At 43.9% G+C, this 21,324-nt stretch overlaps 1 non-coding gene across 1 annotated transcript; it reads left to right on the top strand.

Annotated features, from left to right (window-relative positions):
* The first annotated feature begins 1,431 nt into the window (after positions 1 to 1,431).
* TRNAI-UAU (transfer RNA isoleucine (anticodon UAU)) lies at positions 1,432 to 1,524 on the top strand. Its single transcript is given in 2 exon segments — positions 1,432 to 1,469; positions 1,489 to 1,524. It is a non-coding gene; the product is annotated as a tRNA-Ile (tRNA).
* The last annotated feature ends 19,800 nt before the right edge of the window (positions 1,525 to 21,324 follow it).

The raw sequence follows: 21,324 nt of genomic DNA, 5'->3' as shown, positions 1-21,324 counted from the left end.
GTTTGGTTTGGTTTTTACATAGTCCCTTAATTTCTGTTTATCTGGAAATGACCTAATTTCACCATCATATTTGAATGAGGATTTTGCAGGATATATTATTCTTGGCTGGCAATTTTTTTCTTTCAAGGTTTTATACATGTCATCCCATTGCCTTCTTGCCTGCATGATTTCTGCCGAATAATCCGAGCTTAGTCTTACTGTTTCTCCTCTGTATGTGATTTTTTTTGTTTTTCTCAAGCAGCTCTCAGGATTCTTTGTTCGTCTTTGGTTTTAGCGACTGTGATTACGATACGCCTTGGTGATTTTCTTTTGGGGGTCTATCTAATACGGGCTTCGTTGAGCTTCTTGGACGGTTAGCTTTTCATCTTTCATGATATTGGGGAAGTTTTCTGTCAGCAATTCGTCAATGATCCTGTGTTTTCTGTTTTCTCCCCGTTCTGGAACTCGGATCACTCGCAGATTTTTGCTTTTGATTGGGATACTCAGATATTGCATGAGATATCTTGATTTTAAATATTGGAAATCAGTTTTTAACATCAAAACAAAACACTTTGCAGCCCACTAAAACAGGTGGAGCCTAGTCTGCAGCCTCTTGAAGGCCCGAGTTTGTGTCCTCGGGATGCCCATGGCACGACATGATTTTGAGGACACGCTTTCGGCCTGGAGTGTCCCCAGCGTCCTGTTCAGAAAGGAAAAAGGGGCAGTGGAAAACCTGACCGGCTGTGGGCAGTCTGGCCTGGATGGGCTGCTCGCGCACTTCGCCACGGGAGGGCGCGCTCGGCCCCACCCCTGGCCCGGCGGCTCCCTGCTGCTGCTCCCGTGGCGCTCGCTTCCCATTTGGAAGCACAGGATACGCTCAAAGGTTTTCCGGCTCCTACAGATGGCGCGACCTCCAGAAGTAAAGACCCTGCTTTCCTTCTCACCGTCGGCGCGGGGCAGGGAGCCGCAGACCTCGGGTGTCCGCAGCCGGGTGAGACGCGGCCGCCCCGCTCGGTCCCATCCTTCCGCCCGCGTCGCCACAGCAGCAAGCCTTGTCTCCCGGTCGCCAAGTCTGGCTTCTGGGGGTTAGGCTCTGCCCCCTGCCGGCCCGCTCCCGGGAGGCAAAGCCCCATAGAGGGAGCGTCGGTGGTTTCCCACTGCAGGAGCTGGGGCGTCTCCTCTGCCTCTGGCCCAGGCTGCGGGCTGCACTCTTTTCAAGGCTCGATAGCTTGCCTGTCATGATTTGCTAATCGGCACCTTTACCCCCAAGGGAGACACCGGCAGGATTCCCCGGCTCACTCGGTCAGGAGCCGCCGGGCCGTAGCCAAACAGCCGCTGCCTGAAGCTCCTGAGGCCTCAGGGCCCGGTTCATTCCCGCTGCGCATGCTCCGCGGAGGCTCACACTGGGCTGAGTGTACCCTGATAGAGCAATCGCGAGAGCGGGTGACCGGAGCTCCAGTGGCGCAATCGGTTAGCGCGCGGTACTTATACAGCAGTACATGCAGAGCAATGCCGAGGTTGTGAGTTCGAGCCTCACCTGGAGCACAACTGTTTTGGATGCACGTACCCCCTCCCCCCCATTTTATCTCCTTGTCGGAAGGAAGGAGTTCCCATTTTATCTCCTTGTCGGAAGGAAGGAGTTCCCATTTCATCTCCTTGTCGGAAGGAAGGAGTTAGTCTTTAGCCTCCTGAGTTCCTGTCTACCCGCTCCGAGTGCTTGTCCTGCTCAGCAGGAAGCAGCTCGCGGTGGAGCCTACTGCTCGCATGCCACGCTTCTTAGTGCCGCCGCGTGCCACCCAGACCCTCCAACCCTGACATCCACTCACTGCTCCCTCCTGTTTCTCGTCTTAGGAGGGTCTATTAACAGAACTCTGATAATAGTACCGGGTATGCGGACGGGTGTCCGGGACGCTCATCGGTGATGCAGCGCCTGCCTGGGCGTCAGGATCCAAAGTCCCAGGACGCTCCACGCGGCAGGCAACGCCCCAGCTCCCTGTGCCGGGTTGAGGCCAGGGGATGTGGCTGCTGCCCCTCGCCCAGGGAGGGGCCTGGGCCCGGCCGACCGCCTCTGGGAGTTGGGATCTGAGGCCGGTGGGAACGCGGGGGCGCTAGTGGAGGCTTAGGGGGAGGGGGCGGTCTGGGACAACAACTCCTGTCACTTTTAATCAGTAATAACTAGTTATTACCTTCTCCCTCCAGTCTGCAGAGACCCCCCTAGACCGCGAGCGCTTTTCCCTCACCCAGGCACCCAGCGGTCCCTGGGCAGAATCGGGCAGCTTTTGAAATTTGCCTGGGGTGATTCTCTTTCCCCACTGCGTGCCTTTTTGTCAGTTACCCGCATTGAGGCTAGAATGGTGGAATACACTGGAAGACCAGAGAGGAGACGTTTTCTAGGGATAGCCAAATGGCGAGTGTCCTTTCCTGCAGACAACAAATCCCGGGTTCGGAAGTCCGCCTCGGGGCGGGGGTGGGCCCGAGGGGGCTGGAAATCAGACTTTTCCTCAGTGGCCAGCTGATTCTGGAAGCAAGCACAAGAAAACTCCAGTGAGGCGCGGGGGCTACTTTGCCAAGGGTTGGGTGTGGTGAGTCCTGGGTAGGTGGGCTCTGCCGCACATTCCCAGGATGTGTGGGCAAAGCCAGGGACAAGTTTAGTTGGGAGTAGGAGGCCTTCCAGATGCGTTCTCCCAAAAGGGTGGTGTCCACCTGTTTTTATGGATGTGCTGGTTGTTAAATTCTGGGATGGAAGTACGAGAGTGGTGAAAAGCAAACCAAGAGAGCTCAGAGAAAGAGGGTGGAGGGTGGGGCTCTTACGTGTTTCCTCGTCCACCAACCCAAGCGTTTGGTTCCTCTCACCCACCTCAGCCCCAGATTCAGAATGGGAAACCTCAGGCACCTACCCGGCAGCCAGTTCCTCCTCCTGTGGCTCCCAGACTCATTCTCAGCAGGACCTATCCTGGGTCTGGAAACAAATATCATCTCTGTCCATTTTTGAACAATGGAGAAAAGGTTGGCATTAAAAAATACATATATATTTCTTTTACTGAAAATTGCTTTTTAAAAGGGAATTAATTTAAAATTAATTTAAAATTAATTAGTTGCAGTGGAGTCAATTTCTGACTCATATACAAGCCAGGGCTTCCACGGTTGGAACCAGTTGGGAGATGTAGAAGAGGTTTAGCAGTCTTTTCAGGAGGCTGATAGGTGAGATTGGCTTATTGGCAGGACTGTGGAGAGCCACACACCTTCAAAGCCCTTTGTAGGCGGGCCATCTTTGAGTAAGGCATCACTGTTTCCGACTCTGCTCAAAATCCAGTAGAGCAAGAGTTTTGGTTGCTATGCAACACCAAAGCTGCCCTTGTTTTCTAACAGGGAGATTAAGTTTCTAGCAGGGTTTCTACCTGTAATTTTTCCCGGTCCGGTTATCATTTTAGTTCACTTCAATTTAAAACGTGTAAAAAATTTGGGTCTGTTCCGATTTCACTTCCTCGGTCAGGGCCATGACTCAGTCAGGAAGAACGGATTGGAAGCCCTGATAAAAGCATAAACATGGTCAAATTTGCCAAGGGTGAGTTTCTGATCTTCTCGGGTTACTCAGTGCAGGGTTACTCATCTGACATCCCTGGTCAGGTGCTTCCGAGAGCTAAAGCACAGAGCAGGTTCCATACATGGACATAAATAAATGAATGGAAGATCACTCTGACCAACTTCCCATCCAAGGAGGAATCCCTTCTACAAAACCCCTGCTCCTATTTGAAAAATTCTAGCATCTGGATTTCACTTCTTCATGAAGCAGCTCGTTCCTTTTTCTGACACCTTTCATGGCATTTTTCCTTTTAAATGTTGTTTCTCTTACTGCTGGTTGCTGCTGGAATGGGGTGGTTCTGGAACCGTTTGTCTTGTAAGATGGTTGGGTGGGAGGGAAGGAAGCTAAACTAGCTGCTCTTTCTCTATTTAACCTGGAAATCCTCAGTTAGGAAATTATTGGTGGGTTACAGACAAACAGACTGTTGGCAGGTTTGTAGTCTACCATCTTCATGTGATATTGATATGCATTTTTAAGATTGTTGTTGTTAGGTGCCATCAAGTAGTTCTGACTCATAGCGACATTATGCACCACAGAATGAAACACTGCCCAGTCCAATGCCATCCTCACAATCGTTATGCTTGAGCCCATCGTTGCAGCCACTGTGTCAAATTGTCTTGTTGAGGGTCTTCCTCTTCTTCATCAGTAAGCGCTTCAAGTCCTCTTCTCTTTCAGCAAGCAAGGTTGTGTCATCTGCATAATGCAGATTGTTAATGAGTCTTCCTCCAATCCTGATGCCCCGTTCTTCTTCATATAGTCCAGTTTCTGGAATTATTTGCTCAGCATACAGATTGAATACGTATGGTAAAAGGATACAATCCTGACGCACACCTTTCCTGACTTTAAACCATGAAGTATCCCCTTGTTCTGTCTGAATAACTGCCTTATGATCTATGTACAATTTCCTCATGAGTACAATTAAGTGTTCTGGAATTCCCATTCTTTGCAATGTTATCCGTAATTTGTTATGATCCACACGATCGAATACCTTTGTATAGCCAATGAAACACAGATAAACATCTTTCTAGTATTCTCTGCTTTCAGCCAGGATCCGTCTGACATCAGCAATGATATCCCTGGTTCCACATCCTCTTCTGAATCTGGTCTGAATTTCTGGCAGTTCCCTGTCGACATACTGCTGCAGCTGCTTTTGAATGATCTTCAGCAAAATTTTACTTGTGTGTGATATTAATGATATTGTTTGATAATTTCCACATTCGGTTGGGTCACCTCTCTTGGGAATAGGCATAAATATGGATCTCTTCCAGTCAGTTGGCTAGGCAGCTGTCTTCCAAATTTCTTGGCATAGACAAGTGAGCACTTCCAGCACTGCTTCCGTTTGTTGAAACATCTCAATTGATATTCTGTCATTGTTTTTTGACAATGCCTTCAATGCAGCTTGGACTTCTTCCTTCAGTACCAGCGGCTCCTGATCATATGCTACCTCTTGAAATGGTTGAAAGTCAACCAGTTCTTTTTGGTGTAATGACTCTGTGTATTCCTTCCATCTTCTTTTGTTGCTTCCTGCGTCGTTCAATAGTTTGCCCATAGAATCCTTCAGTATTGCAACTCGAGGCTTGAATTTTTTATTCAGTTCTTTCAGCTTGAGAAATGCTGAGCGTGTTCTTCCCTTTTGGTTTTCTATCTCAAGCTCTTTGCACATGTCATTATAATACTTTACTTTGTCTTCTTGAGCTGCTCTTTGAAATCTTCTGTTCAGTTTTTTGACTTCATCATTTCTTCCTTTCGCTTTAGCTACTCGACATTTAAGAGCAAGTTTCAGAGTCTCTTCTGACATCCATTTTGGTCTTTTCTTTCTTTCTTGTCTTTTTAATGACCTCTTGCTTTCTTCATGTATGATGTCCTTGATGTCATTCCACAACTTGTCTGGTCTTCGGTCATTAGTGTTCAACGCGTCAAATCTATTCTTGAGATGGTCTCTAAATTTAGGTGGGATGTACTCAAGGATGTACTTTGGCTGTTGTGGACTTGTTCTAATTTTCTTCAGTTTCAAGTTCAACTTGCATGTGAGCAATTGATGGTCTTTTCCGCAGTCGGCCCCTGGCCTTGTTCTGACTGATGATATTGAGCTTTTCCATTGTCTCTTTCCACAGATGTAGTCGATTTGATTCCTGTGTATTCCATGTGGCAAAGTCCGTGTGTATAGTCACTGTTTACGATGGTGAAAAAAGGTATTTGCAATGAAGAAGTCATTGGTCTTGAAAAATTCTATCATGCGATCTCTGGCATCGTTTCTGTCACCAAGGCCATATTTTCCAACTACCGATCCTTCTTCTTTGTTTCCAACTTTTGCATTCCAGTCACCGTCAATTATCAATGCATCCTGATTGCATATTATCAATTTCAGACTGCAGAAGCTGGTAAAAATTTTCAATTTCTTCATCTTTGGCCTTAGTAGTTGGTGTGTAAATTTGAATAATAGTCATATTAACTGGTCTTCCTTGTAGGTGTATGGATATTATTCTATCACTGACAGCGTTGTACTTCAGGATAGATCTTGAATTGTTCTTTTTGACGATTAATGCAGTGCCATTCCTCTTCAAGTTGTCATTCCCAGCGTAGTAGACCATAGGATTATCCAATTCAAAATGGCCAATACCAGTCCATTTCAGCTCACTAATGCCTAGGATATCGATGTTTATGCATTCTATTTCATTTCTGACAATTTCCAATTTTCCTGGATTCATACTTCGTACATTCCATGTTCCGATTATTAATGGATGTTTGCAGCTGTTTCTTCTCATTTTGAGTCATGCCACATCAACAAATGAAGGTCGTGAAAGCTTGACTCCATCCACGTCATTAAGGTGGACTCTAATTTGAGAAGGCAGCTCTTCCTCAGTCGTCTTTTGAGTGCCTTCCAACCTGGGAAGCTCATCTTCCGGCACTATATCAGACCGTGTTCTGTTGCTATTCATAAGGTTTTCACTGGCTAATTCTTTTCAGAAGTAGACTCCTGGGTCCTTCTTCCTAGCCTTAGTCTGGAAGCTTAGCTGAAACCTGTCTGCCATGGGTGACCCTGCTGGTATTTGAAATACCGGTGGCAAAGCTTCCAGCATCACAGCAACACACAAGCCCCCACGGTACGACAAAACGACAGACACATAGGGGTTTAAGATTGTAGTAGGTGATAAAAATCAAGTCATAAAATTATGGGAAATGCGAGGTGAGATGGGAAGGCAGAGAGGGTTAGGAGCTGGTTGAATGGACGTGGGGAATCGGGTGGAAAGGAGGAGTGTGCTGTCACAGTATGGGGAGAGCAATTAGAGTCACATAACAATGTATGTATAAATTTTTGTATGGGAAAAAAATTATGGGAAATGCTTTAAAAAGTATTAAAAAAAAAAAAGAAAAAACAAACCCAAACCCTGTTGCCACTGACTCAGTTTCAACTCATGATGACTCCGTGTGTTACAGAGTAGAATTGCTCCACAGGGTTTTCTTTACGTACTCTTTATGGAAGCAGATTGCCAGGCCTTTCTTCCATGGTGGCACTGGGTGGGTTCGAACTGCCAAACTTTACATTAGTAGTTGAGCACAAACTGTTTGTGCCACCTAGGGACCTAAAAAAAAAAAAAAAAACCCTATAAAATACTTACACATATAAGAAAGTGGCTTTACTATTACCACAAGACCACTACATTAGGCCTGTATATAATGTGTGGTGGTTTCAAGAAGTAAGATGGACAAATCTGAGGTGGAAAAACTTGCAAGGTGGGTTGGAGTTGAGCTGAACAGTCACAGACACCCTTCCCTCCCCACCCCCCGGGCCTCCCAGCAAGAGAGAAGCCTTACTACCCCAGGCTGACATTAGCTTTGTAGATGATTTGATGAAGACTTAAACCAAAACTGTGAGTTACACAAAAGCTAAAAAGGAGTACAGGTTCAGTAGAATTTGGAGGAAGAGTAGAGTCAATCCAAAGTCAAATGTTTCTGACAAGCAACAAGATGCAATTTAATAGAGATAATTGGAAGTCTATGTTTAGTTCAAAGTTCAGCGCGTGGGATGCCTGGCTGATAGCTGTTTGCCTGTAAGAAAGCTGGGAATTTCAAATGTGTGCAACTTCAGTTGTGTTCACAGTGTGACCCAACCACTAAGAATGCCAACCAATTGTTAATGCATTACTGGGGACATGCTGTGGTGTCGCAGATCACAAAACAGCAGGCTGTGGAACAAATCTAGCCGGCAGCCTGGTTTTGTTTGGCCTTCCAGTGCTGACTTGCCAAGTGTTTACAATTTTTTAAAGTCATTTACCTGCATATTGGGAAACTTCACATAAATGCTCAGATTTCCAGCTTCTAATAAAAAATCAGAAGACCTGGCCATCTGGGGCCCTTATTCCCGCATGGTAACATTGGCTGCCACTTTGTATGGGCATGTGACCTTCGGTTTGCCACGATCCCCACCACTCTCCATTAATCCCCCACACAGAGGTGGATGCCAGCTGGCACTGAACCACCTGCTTGTTTTGCTGTTTCTTTGAGCCTGACTCATTTCACTCATTTGCATCCTACAAACACTGAGTGTGTGGCCTCTCTATGGATAAAGGAAGAGAATACTCCTGTTGAACTCCCAGTAGGGCAGAACATAGCCAGAGGACTGTGATCTGTATGAGTCAGCATATTTAAAACCCAACAAAGGAAGATAAAACCCCAATTCTTTATTATGGAAAGTTTCAAGCATACACAAAAGTAGAGAGAATAGTATATTTAACCCCCGTGTGGAGCCCTGATGGCGTAGTGGTTAAGAAGTTGACTGCTAACCAAAAGGTTAGCAGTTCAAATCCACCAGCCGATCCTTGGAAAACTATGGGGCAGTTCTACTCTGACCTATAGGGTCTCTTAAGAGTCAAAATCCACTCAATGGCAATGGTTTGGTTTATGTATCAGTGGTTTCAAGAATGGTCAACTTTGTTTATCTATCTCCTTCCCGCAATACCCTCCCCCGTCCCTGACACCACCTCTGGAATATTTTAGAGGAAGCCCAAGATATCCTATAATTTAACTTATAAATACTTCAGTGTGTATATCCAACAGGTAAGCACTTTTTAAAAAAAAGCATAACCACAGTACCATTATTACATCTATCAAGATTAATAATAATTGCTTAACGTCATTTAATACCTAGTCTGTTCAAATTTTCACACTTGTTTTGGAAAGATTTTTTTACAGTTGGTTTGCTTGAATTAAGATCTAAAGTCCACACAATGCATTTGATCAATATATCTTTAAAGTCTTATTTATCTATGTCAATTCTCTCTCCCCCGCCCTCTTTTATGACACTTATTTGTTGACCTATAAGATTTTGCACATAATTTGGCTGATTGTATCCTCACAGTGCCCTTTAACATGTTCCTCAATTCCCTATACTTACCATAACATGATGATTAGATCTAGAAGTTTATAATACTCAGATTCAATGTTCTTTTCAAAAATATATTCTGGAGGTGCTGTGTACTATTATGTAACAACAGGAAGTACCTAATATTGGGTTGTCCCACATTTGGTGATGTTAATTTTGATCAGTGATTTCAGATGTGATCAGCCTAATCCATCCATTACAAAATTCTTCATCAGCCTCTAACCTAATGGTTATAGCAGCCATTGATGATCTTTGTGTAGGAGTATTATTTTATTAGGATGTACAAAAAGAAAAACAAAACAAAACCTATTGCCATTGAGTCGATTCCGACTCATAGTGACCCTATAGGACAGAGGAGAACTACCCTATAGGGTTTCCAAGGAGCAGCTGGTGAATTCGAACTGCTGACCTTTTTGGTTAGCAGCCGAGCTCTTAACCACAGCACCACCAGGATGTACAATAGTAGTTTTCTAATTCAGTTATTTATTCTGCATTTATGACAGTGGTTCTAAAAAATCCTTTTTTTACTATCAACTGTTCGGTTTTCCTAATGCATACTTCAGATAGAAAAGACTGGACAATTGCTTCGTCTACCCCTACCCACACTTTTTTTAACCAGTCTTTAGAATTGTGAGTTGATACCTTAGCAACTACCAAAAGCGACCAGTTAGGTTGTTTTTTTTTTTAATTTTTTATCTTACAGCCTTTCTGAGTTGTAATTGATGTACAAATAAACTGCATTAATGATTTTGAGTAGCTTTTCATGTGCTTATTAGATATTCAGATCTCTTCTTTGGTAAATTTCTGTTCCAGTCTTCTCTCCATTTGTTTAACATTGGGCGGTCTTTTTATTATTGAGTTGTAAGAATTTTTTGTATATTCTAGATATAAATCCTTTGTTGGATATGTTTTGTAAATATTTTTTTCTAAGTTTGTGGCTTAGGCTTTCATTTTCTTAACGATACCATCAACTTTTTTCTATTATAGTTCATACTTTTGGTGTCGCATCTAGGAAATCTTTGCCTAGCCCAAGATCACTAAGATTTTTTCTATGTTTTACCGTTAGGTGTATACTCCATTTTGAGTTATTTTTTTGTGTATGGTGTGAGGCAATGGTCTGAATTCCTTTTTTTTTTTGGTATACGGCTATCCAATTTGTTGAAAAGATTTTCCTTTCCTGATGGAATTGCCTTGGCATCTTTGTCAAAAATAAATTTGCCATAAATATGTTGGTTTATTTCTGGACTCTCTATTCTGTTCTATTGATCTATATGCCTATATTTATACCAACACCATTTTGTTGATTACTGTAGCTTTATAGTAAGTTTGGCGATCAGGTAGTGTAAGTCTTCCAAGGTTGTTCCTTTTCCAAAACCGTTTTGACCATTCTAGGTCCTTGGCATTTCCATATAAATTTTAGGATCAGCTTGCCAGTTTCTATGAAAAAACGTTTTGGGATTTTGATAAGAATTCTGTTGAATCTATGGATCAATATGAGGAGAATTGCATTCTTAACAATGTTGAGTCTTCTGAACTCATAAACCTGGTATAGCTCTTCATTTATTTAGAACTTTAATTTCTTTCAGCAATGTTTTGTAGTTTTTACTGTACAAGTCTTCTATTATTTCTTCCTTAAATATTTGGCAGAATTCAACAGCTGTGGGCCTACAGTTTTCTTTGTGGGAAGATATTTCTTTGTTTTTTTAAACCATACAAATTCAATTTCTGTAATAGCTATAGGGCTATTCAGGTTATCTATTTATTCTTGATTGACGTTTGGTATTTTGTGACTTTCAATAAATTTGTCTATTTCATCCAATTTGTTGAATTTGTTGGCATAAAGTTATCCATGATATTCCATTCTTACCTCTTTTATAATCTGTAGACTCTGTAGTGATGTCCCCTCCTTAATTGTTTTTTTAAATAATATTTTATTTTTATTGTACTTTAGATGAAGGTTTACAGAACAAGTAATTTCTCATTAAACAGTCAGTACACATATTGTTTTATGTCCTCCTTAATTCTTGATGTTAGTAATTTGTGTTTCCCCCTCCCCTCTTTTTTTCCTGATCAGTTTGACTAGACCTTTTTCACTTTTATCTTCCCAAAGAGCCAGCTTTTAGTTTCATTTACTTTCTCTATTGCTTTTCTGTTTTTTATTTTATTGGTTTCTGTCCTCATTTTATTATTTCTCTTGCTTACATTGGTTTTAATTTTCTCTTCTTTGCCTTTCTTAATATGGAAATAGAAATAATTGATTTAGCACCCTTCTTTTCCAATATAGGTATTTGGTGCTTTAAATTTTCCGCTAAGCACTGATTTAGCTGCCTCACACAACTTGCGATATGTTTTCATTTTGCTGTTGTTGAGAATATACACAGCAAAAACATGCACCAGTTCAATACCTACATGTACAATTCGGTGACATTGATTACATTCTTAGAGTTGTGCAACCATTCTCACCATCCTTTTCTGAGTTGTTTGTTATATTTTCATTTCAGTTCACTTCAAAATATGTTCTGATTTTCTTTTCATTTTCTCTCTGACCTATGAATTATTTAAAAGCATGTAACTTAGTTTCCAAATATTTAGGGATTTTTCAGATATCTTTCCGCTATCGATTTCTAGTGTAATTCCTTTGTAGTCAGAGATCATACTTTTCATTTATTTAAATCCTTTTAAATTTCTTGGGACTTGTTCTATGACCCAGAATATCGTCTATCTTGGTAAATGTTCTGATTCACTTGAAAAGAATACATACTGTGCTGTTATTGGGAAGAGTGTTCTATCAATGTCAGTTATATCCGGTTTGTTTATAATGTTGTTCAAGTCTTCCATATCCTTACTGATTTTCTGACTACTTGTTTTATTATTGAGAGAAAGGTATGAAAATGACCAACTATCATGGTAGCTTTTTCTCTTTCTCCTTTTAGTCTATCTTTTTCTGCTTCATGTAGTTTGAAGCTCTGTTATCGGGTGCATAAATGTTTACGATTGTTATGTTCTCTTGATTAATTGACCCTGTTATCGTTGTTGATGCTTAATTTGTCCCATGTTTGGCCAGTGGAAATCCTATCAAGTTAGTTCCTTGGTCTTTTTGACATGATCTCAGATCTTTGATAGGCTCCATGTTTTCTGGCACAACAAGATATTCCAAGGTTGTTTTATACATTTTTTCTTTAAATTTGAAATCAATCATGTCTCCCAGGAGCCTCATTCCTCTTGTTGAGAAATTTTATTTAGAGACCACAATCTGTGTGCTAGAGTTGCTTATTGCTTTTCCTTGGTTACCATATTTTCTAGGTCTTTTCAGTGGACAAAATTAGGAAATCTATATTTTTTATGCAGAGAAAAATAAAGCCTGGTTTATAGTGGTATTTCCAATTCAAATTTAAGATGACAGAATTTATACCTTTTAATTTTATAATTGGCTCTCTTTTCCCTTGCCCTGAAAGTATTAGTTCTTTTCAGTTTTTACATAATTACTTATTTGCTTACCCTACTACATGCATATGTGCATGCGCACACACACACCCTCACATACTAATCTCAAATTTTTTAACAATAAGGTTACTGAGTGCAGTTTAAGATCCTTTGTGATTCTTATTGTCTGTGGTTTAATATTCAAAATACTGTATTTTAATGCAAAAATATTTTTTTTCTCTGTATGGCTATGTTTCCAATTTGATATACAGTGAATGTCATTTGATTCAGTTTGTTTTACTTTTTTAAGGATGACTTTTTTTCTTCTTATCTAATTTTAGCTTATTTATCTAAAACATTTACATGCCTCTGAAGCCAAAACTATACAACAAGGTTAATTCATAGAAGCTTAACTTATATGCTTGTGTCCTCCATCCTGTTTCTTCTTTGTCTCTATACGTAATCGTTTTTTAAATTAGTTTTTGGGTTATCTGTCTATTGTTTCTTTTAAAAAATACAAGCAGACACACGTGTATGTTTGTATTCTACTTCCTTTTCTTCATATTCAAAAGCTTTTCTATTCCTTGCTTATTCACTAATAGTTTGTTCTGAAGATCATTTCAAAGTTTCAGACAGGAATCTCCCTCATTCCTTATCACGGCTGCATAGTACTCCATGCATATGGATGTACCACAGTTTACTCAACCAGTTCTCTAAACGTTTGGGTTGTTTCCAGGCTTTTGCTTTTGTAGTGCTGCAATGAAGATGTTTATTCATACATCATTTTGAATATTTTCTAATATATCTTTGGAATAGATTCTAGGAGTGGAATTGCTCGTCCAGGGGACAATATATATAATTTTCCAAATGTGCAAAATCACTCGTGAAAACTACAGGGGAGCAAATTTACTTTTTTAAAGTGTTGAGAAATGGGATGGGTTGACTGGTGAAGGAGTTTGATTCTCAGCTTTAACTGTGATCAAGCAAAAGCTGAGATGTTGTAGAAGAGAGTCTTGCTATGGTTGGGAGACTAGTGAGACTTCCAAGATCTCTTTTAGCTATATGAGTCTTAGTTCTATTTTTAGAAAAGTGATATTGTGCAGTAGATTTCATGATTATTTGCCCAGCATCCTTTCTCCTGGCATCCTTTCTCCCAGCATCCTTTCCCCCTTTCTTTTGGTAACATACTGTGCACCTTTGAACACGGTGTGCACACTACCAGTCTGGTTGATTCCCCTTGTTGATTCAGAGATGGGCATATGACCCTAAATAATCCAATCAGAGTCCTTCCATGGGATTTTTCTATCTTGAGTTGGTTGGGAAGAGTTCCTTTTCCTTTCCATTTAGAAATGTAAACGATATAAATCCAGATCTCCCCACAGCTCCCAGAAGCCATCTTTCTGGCCTTGTTGAGATATTTGGCCTGGGATAATTAAGGCTATGTTTAGAAAGAAGTAAGAACAAGAGATAGAGAGATATGAAGGTGTTTGAGTCTCTGATTCTTAAGACTAGTTTCACTCATGCACCTTCTGTGATTTGATTGTATGAGCCAAAAAAGTCACCTTTTTCCATAAGCCAGTGTCTTAGTTATCTAGCGTTGCTATAACAGAAATACCACAAGTGGATGGCTTCAACAAACAGAATTTTACTCTCTTACAGTCTAGCAGGCTAGAAGTCCAAATTCAGGGCATCAGCTCCAGGGGAAGGCTTTCTCTCTGTCAGCTCTGGGGGAAGGTCCTTGTCATCAATATTCCTGGTCCAGGAGCTTCTTCAGTGCAGGGAACCTGGGTCCAAAGGATGTACTGTTCTCCTGGCTCTTGTTTCTTGGTGGTATGAGGTCCCCATGTCTCTCTGCTTGCTTCTCTCTTTTATATCTCAAAAGAGATTGGCTTAAAACCTAATCTTGTAGATTGAGTCCTGCCTCATTAACATAACTACTTCTTATCTCACCTCATTAACATCATAGAGGTAGGAATTACCACACACAGGAAAATCACATCAGATGACAAAATGGTGGACAATGACACAGTACTAGGAATCATGACCAAGCCAAGTTGACAGATATTTCTGAGGGACACAATTCAATCCGTGACAGCCAGTTAGATTTGGTTTCTATCACTTGTAACCAAAAGAAGCCATAACAAATGCAGTTTTTATTATTTAAAATGTCATTTTACTTTGATGATAAATTTTTTAAATTTTGTAATGAGAATTCCTTTCAGAAGGCAAAAAGAAACATTTTTTTTTTTTTTTTCCTGGCAAGGCTAAAAGTTACTATAACCTTTTCAATTTATTAAACTGGCCTGGGAACCAAGTCAACCAAATTATACCTCCTTGTACTTTGTACAAAGCCCAGCTCCTTCTACCTGCCCACGCGCCACCTCCCCTGGATGACTCATCGACATCTTAAACTTCATATATTCAAAAGACAACTTTGGATTTTTTTCCCTCCCAAACCTTTTCCTCCCCCAGACTTTCCCATCTCATGAAATAGCCCTATTATCCATTCGCCTGGGTTTGCAGGTAGAAAACTTAGGAGACAGCCTCGATTGTACGCTTTCAGCGCCCCACACCTAACCCAGCCGCATGTCCTTTGCGTCTTCCTCCAGTATTCCTCCTCACTCTGCATCTGCTGATTCTCTCATCTCCCACTCAGACTGCTGCAGTAGCCTCCCTGTCTTCCTCCTTCTCTTTCTTTTCTCCCTCCAGTCCCTGCTCCACACAGGATCCCAAATAAACCTTTAATAACACAAGTCAGATTCTGTCATTCCATTGCTTAAAACAATTAATGTCTTTCCATTGCATGCAGAATAAAATCTGGACTCTTGCAGGGGTCCAGAAGGCCCCTTGTGCCTGCATGTCCCACCTACCGCTCCATCCTTACCTCCTATCACTCTACCTGGCTCGCTCTGCTCCAGCCACTCCAGTTGTTCTATTCCTTGTTTCTGCCTTGGGTTCTTTGCAATAGCTATTCCTTCTGGAACACCTTTCTCCAAATCTTAGGGTGGTAGGCTCCTCAACCTTCAGGTCTCAGCCAAACATCGCCTCCTCAGAGATGCCTTCTAACGTTGTCCCTCCCATCACATCACCCTATTTGCCTCTTTCTTGTTGTATTTACTACTGACTAAAGTTATCAGTTTTATATAAGTATTAATTGTTTATCTCCCACCACTAGGATATAAGTTCCTACTGTGCCGAATCAGTAGGTACACACTAAATACTTCATGAATGATGAAAACATAATAGGGAAGCAACACATAGGCCCAAACTCTAAAGCTGAGTTGAGAACATGTGCCCATTGATGCTGGTTTACTTTGCAGATTCTAGTCTGGAGCCTGGCTTGTAGAACGTTCTTGGGAGTATTTCCAAGGTCTTGTCACTGACAGCGTCGGTGCCTTGGGTGGCTGACTGTCTAGTTGAGGAGTGGCACTCACACTAGAAACCAATAAGGAAACACAACCGCAGAATGTTGAAACGGTAGCTCTCAAAGGTCAGTGTTCTCAGGAATCACCTGGACAGCTGTGACAATGCAGATTCCCGGGCTGCATACAGCCCCAGAGAGTCTGTTGATTCTACTTATGAAGTCCTACAGCTAGACCAGGAGGGAACTAAGGACTGGGGTGACCAGCTCGTCTGGTTTGCCCCAGACTTCCCCAGTTTTAGTCCTGAAATCCCCGCATCCCAGGAAATCCCTCATTCCCCAGCAAACTGGGTTGGTCGTTCACCATAAGTGAAGGGGCTCAGCAAGGCAAATTGTGGCGGGATGAAGTAGCTGGGAATGGTTTCTTGGAGGAACTGAGGTAGAAATGGGTCTAGTCTCCCAGGCACCATGCCCAGACATAGAAGGAAAGGAAATCAGTATTGATTGAACACCTGCAATGAGCCAGCCACAGATCTGGGCCCTTTGTAACCTAATTTATTCCTCCAGCAGCTTTTTTCTTATTCCCACTTTAGAGATGAGGACGCTGAGGCTCAATGAAGCTATATAATCACCCAAGCTCAGACACCTGCTAAACAGAGACTCTTGGAGGGACTCAAAGTCTGCCTGACACAGAAGCGCAAGCCCTTTCTAGGTGTTTTGCTATGGGAATTAGAGATGTGGCCAGGACCTCATCATCACAGTTGTCCCTCAGTTCTCGGGGTTGGGCTGTCCTGGAATATAGAGAAGACCCCAGTAACTAGACAGTGAAGTGGCTAACGAGGAGACATTCAGGTGGTTTCTTTGGGCAGGCTAAGGTTTGGATGCACAGGTGGCTCTCAACCACGAGGGGGCGCTGTGGCTCTGCGTTAGAAAGCTACCCTTAGCGCTGGAGCCTGCGCAGGACCAGCCACAGGGCCGACCCCCCGGGGGTATTTCATCCGCAGCCTTCAGGGCAACTCGGGGCCTGTCCGTAGCTTTCTGTCTTTCCCGGACTCTGCTGAGTCAAAATGAGAGAGGAGAGAAGGACATCTGGTGGGATGTTTGAGCAACGAAGTCCTCCGCAGCAGAGGTGAGGTCCAATGCAGAGTCCAGTGCAGAGTTGTCGCAGTAAGGGTGTCCACCGCGCCGCTCTCAGGAGGAGGGGCAAGGACTGTGCCCTGGGAATAATGGGCTTGGAGCAGTGGTCCAAGTCATCGCCCAGTGTGTGCCCGACACACCAGGACAGATGGAGAGTTGCTCCACCAGGGTCGGGGCGGGGGGTGGGAGGGGCGACAGGGCAGAGAAGAGGCTTTTCTTTTCTTTTTTCTGTCCTACAGACTGTTTTGGCCAAGTGAAGGCGTGGCGCTGGAAGAAGCAGGAGCAAGGAGGAAAGTCAGGAATCCTGGTCCCCCAAACCAGGGAAGAGACAGCCCCGAGCCGGCTGCCTGTCTACCTGCCTGCCTGCCTGCTCACACAAAAATGTCCTCATCCTATCTCTTGCCCTGTGGAAAAATGGCTCCGGGGATGCTGGCCCTTGGGAGCTGACTCTATTACCACCTGCTTTGTATCTAAGGACTCATTCTATGGCCCCAACACAGGACTCAGCCCTTCTAGATTCTCATCGAAGACCACCACCCACAACAAACCTTTAACGCTCCTTTAAAGCCCTCACTAGCTAGGTTATGTAACTGCCCAGTCGTGACTGCTATGTATCAAGTGCTTAACAGCAGGCAGGCATGCAGGGCTGGCGTCAGAATATAACATGGTGACCGAACCCAAAGGCTAGAGTGTTGTTCCTGCTCGTGGAAGCTGCCTAGAGTGGGCAGCTCCTCGAGGCATCCATAGCCCCTTAGCACAGATGGATTTAGCAAAGCCCACAGGAGAGCAGATTCGGATGGTGGGGGAAAAAAGAGAGTGAAGGACAGCACTGGAAGGTTTTGGGAAAGAAGTGCTTGGGAATGGGACTCCCCCCCCAAAAAATAAAACTCATTGCCAAGGATTTGATTCCAACTCATAGTGACTCTATAGGACAGAGGAGAACTGCCCTATGGGGTTTCCAAGGAGCGGCTGGTGGATTCGCACTGCGGGCTTTTTGGTTAGCGGCTGAACTCTTAACCTCTGTGCCAAGCAGAAAGCAGAGGAGAAGGCTGCTGAAGACAAACTTCTTCAGCTTCACAGTTCTGCTTTTCTCTTGTTTCTGGGCTGAGGGCTGTGACAGAAATTCTCCTTTGGAATGTCCTTTTTTTGGTCCTAAAATTTCATTCATCAACTGTTCAAATAGAATCAATTAAAAGAGTTTGTTTGATTTTATTTAAAATAGAAACCTTTTTTTTTTTTTTTTTATTAATAGGTACTACACTCACAGGCTCCAAATTCACAGAGTTCAGTATAGGTAAACTTTTCCTGTTAAATATATATATATATATAAAAAACTAATGGCCCCAACAGAAAAGCAGCTAAGAACGTTAGAAGACAATTCATGGGAAAAAAAATATTATATATGTCACCCTTGGTGATGTGAAAACTTTCCCGCCCGAGGGCCACTTGCCTTACATTTTGAGGTGGTGTTGACGTACAGAAGTTTCCATGTCTTCTGAAACCACGCCCCTCCCGGTGTGAGCTTGTCTCTGCTGGGAAGGTCATTGCTCATCCTGAGATCAGTAGTCTTTTTCTTCAGCTGTTTTTTCATGGCTCCATATTTTGCTCTAATTCACCTCAGAGATGTGTTTTTAGTGATGTGATTAAGAGATGGAGCAGTGGGCAGGTGTGGCCACTCCGTTCAGTACATTTGGAGGACAATGGCCTCAGATCCATCCCCAGTTCTGTCATCTGTCATCGCTCACCATCTGGCAGTCACTCACAGAAGCCTCTGGAAAGACAGCCTGGGGAAACTGGCTCCGCAGCAGGGATGGGAGGAAGGTGGTACAGCCTGGGCGCCCTTGTCAGTTGGGTCAACGATGCAAGTGTCCCGGGGTATGGAGTGAGTGTGGGGAATCTGGGAGATCTGGAGGGCAGCCTGGGACTGGAGGAGTCCTACACAGCAGACTGCAGGATCCAGACCTGGGAGCCAGGGGGCCAGGGAGCGAAAGAGGCCATAAGCCTGAGAACTCTGAACAGGGACCAAGGTGGGCCCAGGTGGGGTGGGCATTCTGGGATATGGAGGAGACCAGTTAAGCAAGACAGGTGTTAGTCCGGGTCCCCTGGCAGCCGGCCTGCCCTTGTTGCGTTTCAGACAATGGTGCTGAAATGGCTGAAATGCAGTAATGTGTGTGACTCCTTAGGAAACGGAGTTGCTGTGTGCATACATCAGGTCCTGGGCAGCTGCCTGGTGCTGAAGTCCCAGCAGGAGGCTGTGCATGCCTCCCCCTCACTCCATCTTCCTGGATGCTGGAGACTGCCCTATAAAACGTCTTCATAAGTGGGCCCTCCTCACATGTCCTGGGACATCCTGATCTGAGCACTGAGTAGGGGACACAGCTCTGGGAGGCAGGAGACTAAGTGTGACCTTTAAGTGATACCTGATCATGTGATCTCAGACAACATTCCACTCTTTCTTGGATCTCAGTTTCCTCATCCATAAAACTGGCTGATTGATGATCTTGCTCCAGCCAGCGTTTGTTGTTGTGGTTAGTTGCTGTGGAGTTGATTCTGACTCATGGTGACCCCATATGTTACACGGGAGAACTGCCCCGTAAGGGTTTCTTGGCTGTAATTGTAATGGAAGCAGATCGCCAGGCCTTTTGTTCCTCTGGGTGGGTTCGAACCACCAACCTTTAGGTTAGCAGCTGAGTGCAAACCATTTACACCACCCAAGGACCTTGATATATGATGGTACACGATACAGGTGAGAAACTGTTTGGAAAAAGGAAAGTAAATAATTTAAGTGCAAGATATTTTGATGCTTTTCCTTCAGAGCCTAATGGGGTGTGGTTCCCCACCTAGGCTGTTTCTCCTCATGGCACCAGCAGGTGGCAGCCTTGCCCTCTGCATGTGTTGACCCCACCCCTCAACACATATGCACAGTGTGCAGGACATTGGATCAATTCACCACTCAACTCACATCCCATGCTTCCACCTCCTTTGGCAAGAAAGGGGTCAGAGGACGGAGAGATCTGAACAGCCTCTGAGACACTGGCCAGTAGGGCTGGGGGCCCTAAATCCAAGCTCCCGTGGACAGGAAAGGCCTGGAAAACAGGGACTTCAAACCTTGTTCCTCTCCCCAAAAAGCACAGACATACGAGGAGTGAGGGGACCCGGGGTGTGTGGGAGCCCATGAAGGCTGATGTGAGCCCTGGGGATGAAAGGAAAACTTGTCCCAGTCTACCGCAGCCATGTCCCACAGCACCTGGGGAGGCCATCTGGGATCCAGAAGCCAGAAGCGGTCCTTTACTGGGGTCATTGTCTTTAATGAGAAAGGCCAGCTGGGGGCAGTGGTGGGTCCTCTATCTTTGTGTGTGCAACAGGGTTGAAAATTTAACTCACACTACAATTATCTGTGCAGAAAAAAGCAATTCCCTTACTTTGTATATAATCTGGCCGTTCTCCCAACCTCCATCTAATAATTACTGAGGAAGACAATTAAATGTTCCACTTGATTTAAAATGGAGGGACCAGACTGTTCAACCTGCCCTATTAAGTGATGTAATTTAGTTACTCCTGCATGAAAGTGCTCAGTTCTCAGGTTGCTGCCCCCAGCTTCTACCACTAGGATGGTGTCGGGATGTATGGACAGTGGAGGGCAGCTCATGTGACATTCTGGCAGGAGGAAGGCATTGGGATCCTGGGATGTGGTGGTCTCTGGTCTCCAGACAATGTCCTTTGTCCTCTCCCCACTTATTGCACTTCAATCTGAGTTTACGAAGCTCATAGTCCAGTCCATCTTGGTCTGGCCAGAGCCCCTGCTGTGCCATTGACCGCCCAGCACCACTGTACCTTCCATCTTCCTGGCTACAGACCCAGAGAGCTTCCCCTCTCTCCTGCGGAGTCTCCTCAAGGTACTGTTGTGGGCCCCAGCAGGCCTGCTGGCTCGCCATTCAGCACCCAGGCCCTATGGACCTGAAGTTGGCTGTGAGAGATGAAATTCCGAGCTCTGTTGTCACAGACAGAGGCCCAGGTTGATTTGCTTCTTCCCAGAGTTCCAAGTCGGAGAATAGACAAGAGTCCTTTTCTCTGGGGTTCCCTCCTCTTGTCTGCTGAGTCTCCTGCTCTGGAAGCAAAGCCTAGAGAGAGGGGAGTGGGCTGGATCTGACTGCTTGGCTCCCCTTGTTTGCTCTCCTTTCAGTTCCCTTCCCAGAATCCCCTGGGCAGGGAGGAAGGGCCTGAAACTCTTCTTTGCGTGGGCACCCATTACATGAAACTCCATGGTCAAGGAGGGGGATGAGGGAATCCGGAAAAAATATGCTGTCAATAGAACGACCTGGTTAAGAAGACTTTTGACCTGCTGCATAATCCTATTTAGCATGTCAGATGCCAAGTATTACCTCATTTTTTCTCTGTTCATTCTGTTTATATCAAACCTTAATCCTATTTTCTTCTGAGGAGAGATGGAGGCCCCAG

Source organism: Trichechus manatus, unplaced genomic scaffold (genome assembly GCF_000243295.1).
Source record: "Trichechus manatus latirostris isolate Lorelei unplaced genomic scaffold, TriManLat1.0 scaffold00005, whole genome shotgun sequence".
NCBI lineage: Eukaryota > Metazoa > Chordata > Mammalia > Sirenia > Trichechidae > Trichechus > Trichechus manatus.
The sequence above is the reverse complement of the archived record's forward strand: the minus strand, read 5'-3'. Positions and strand labels throughout refer to the sequence as shown.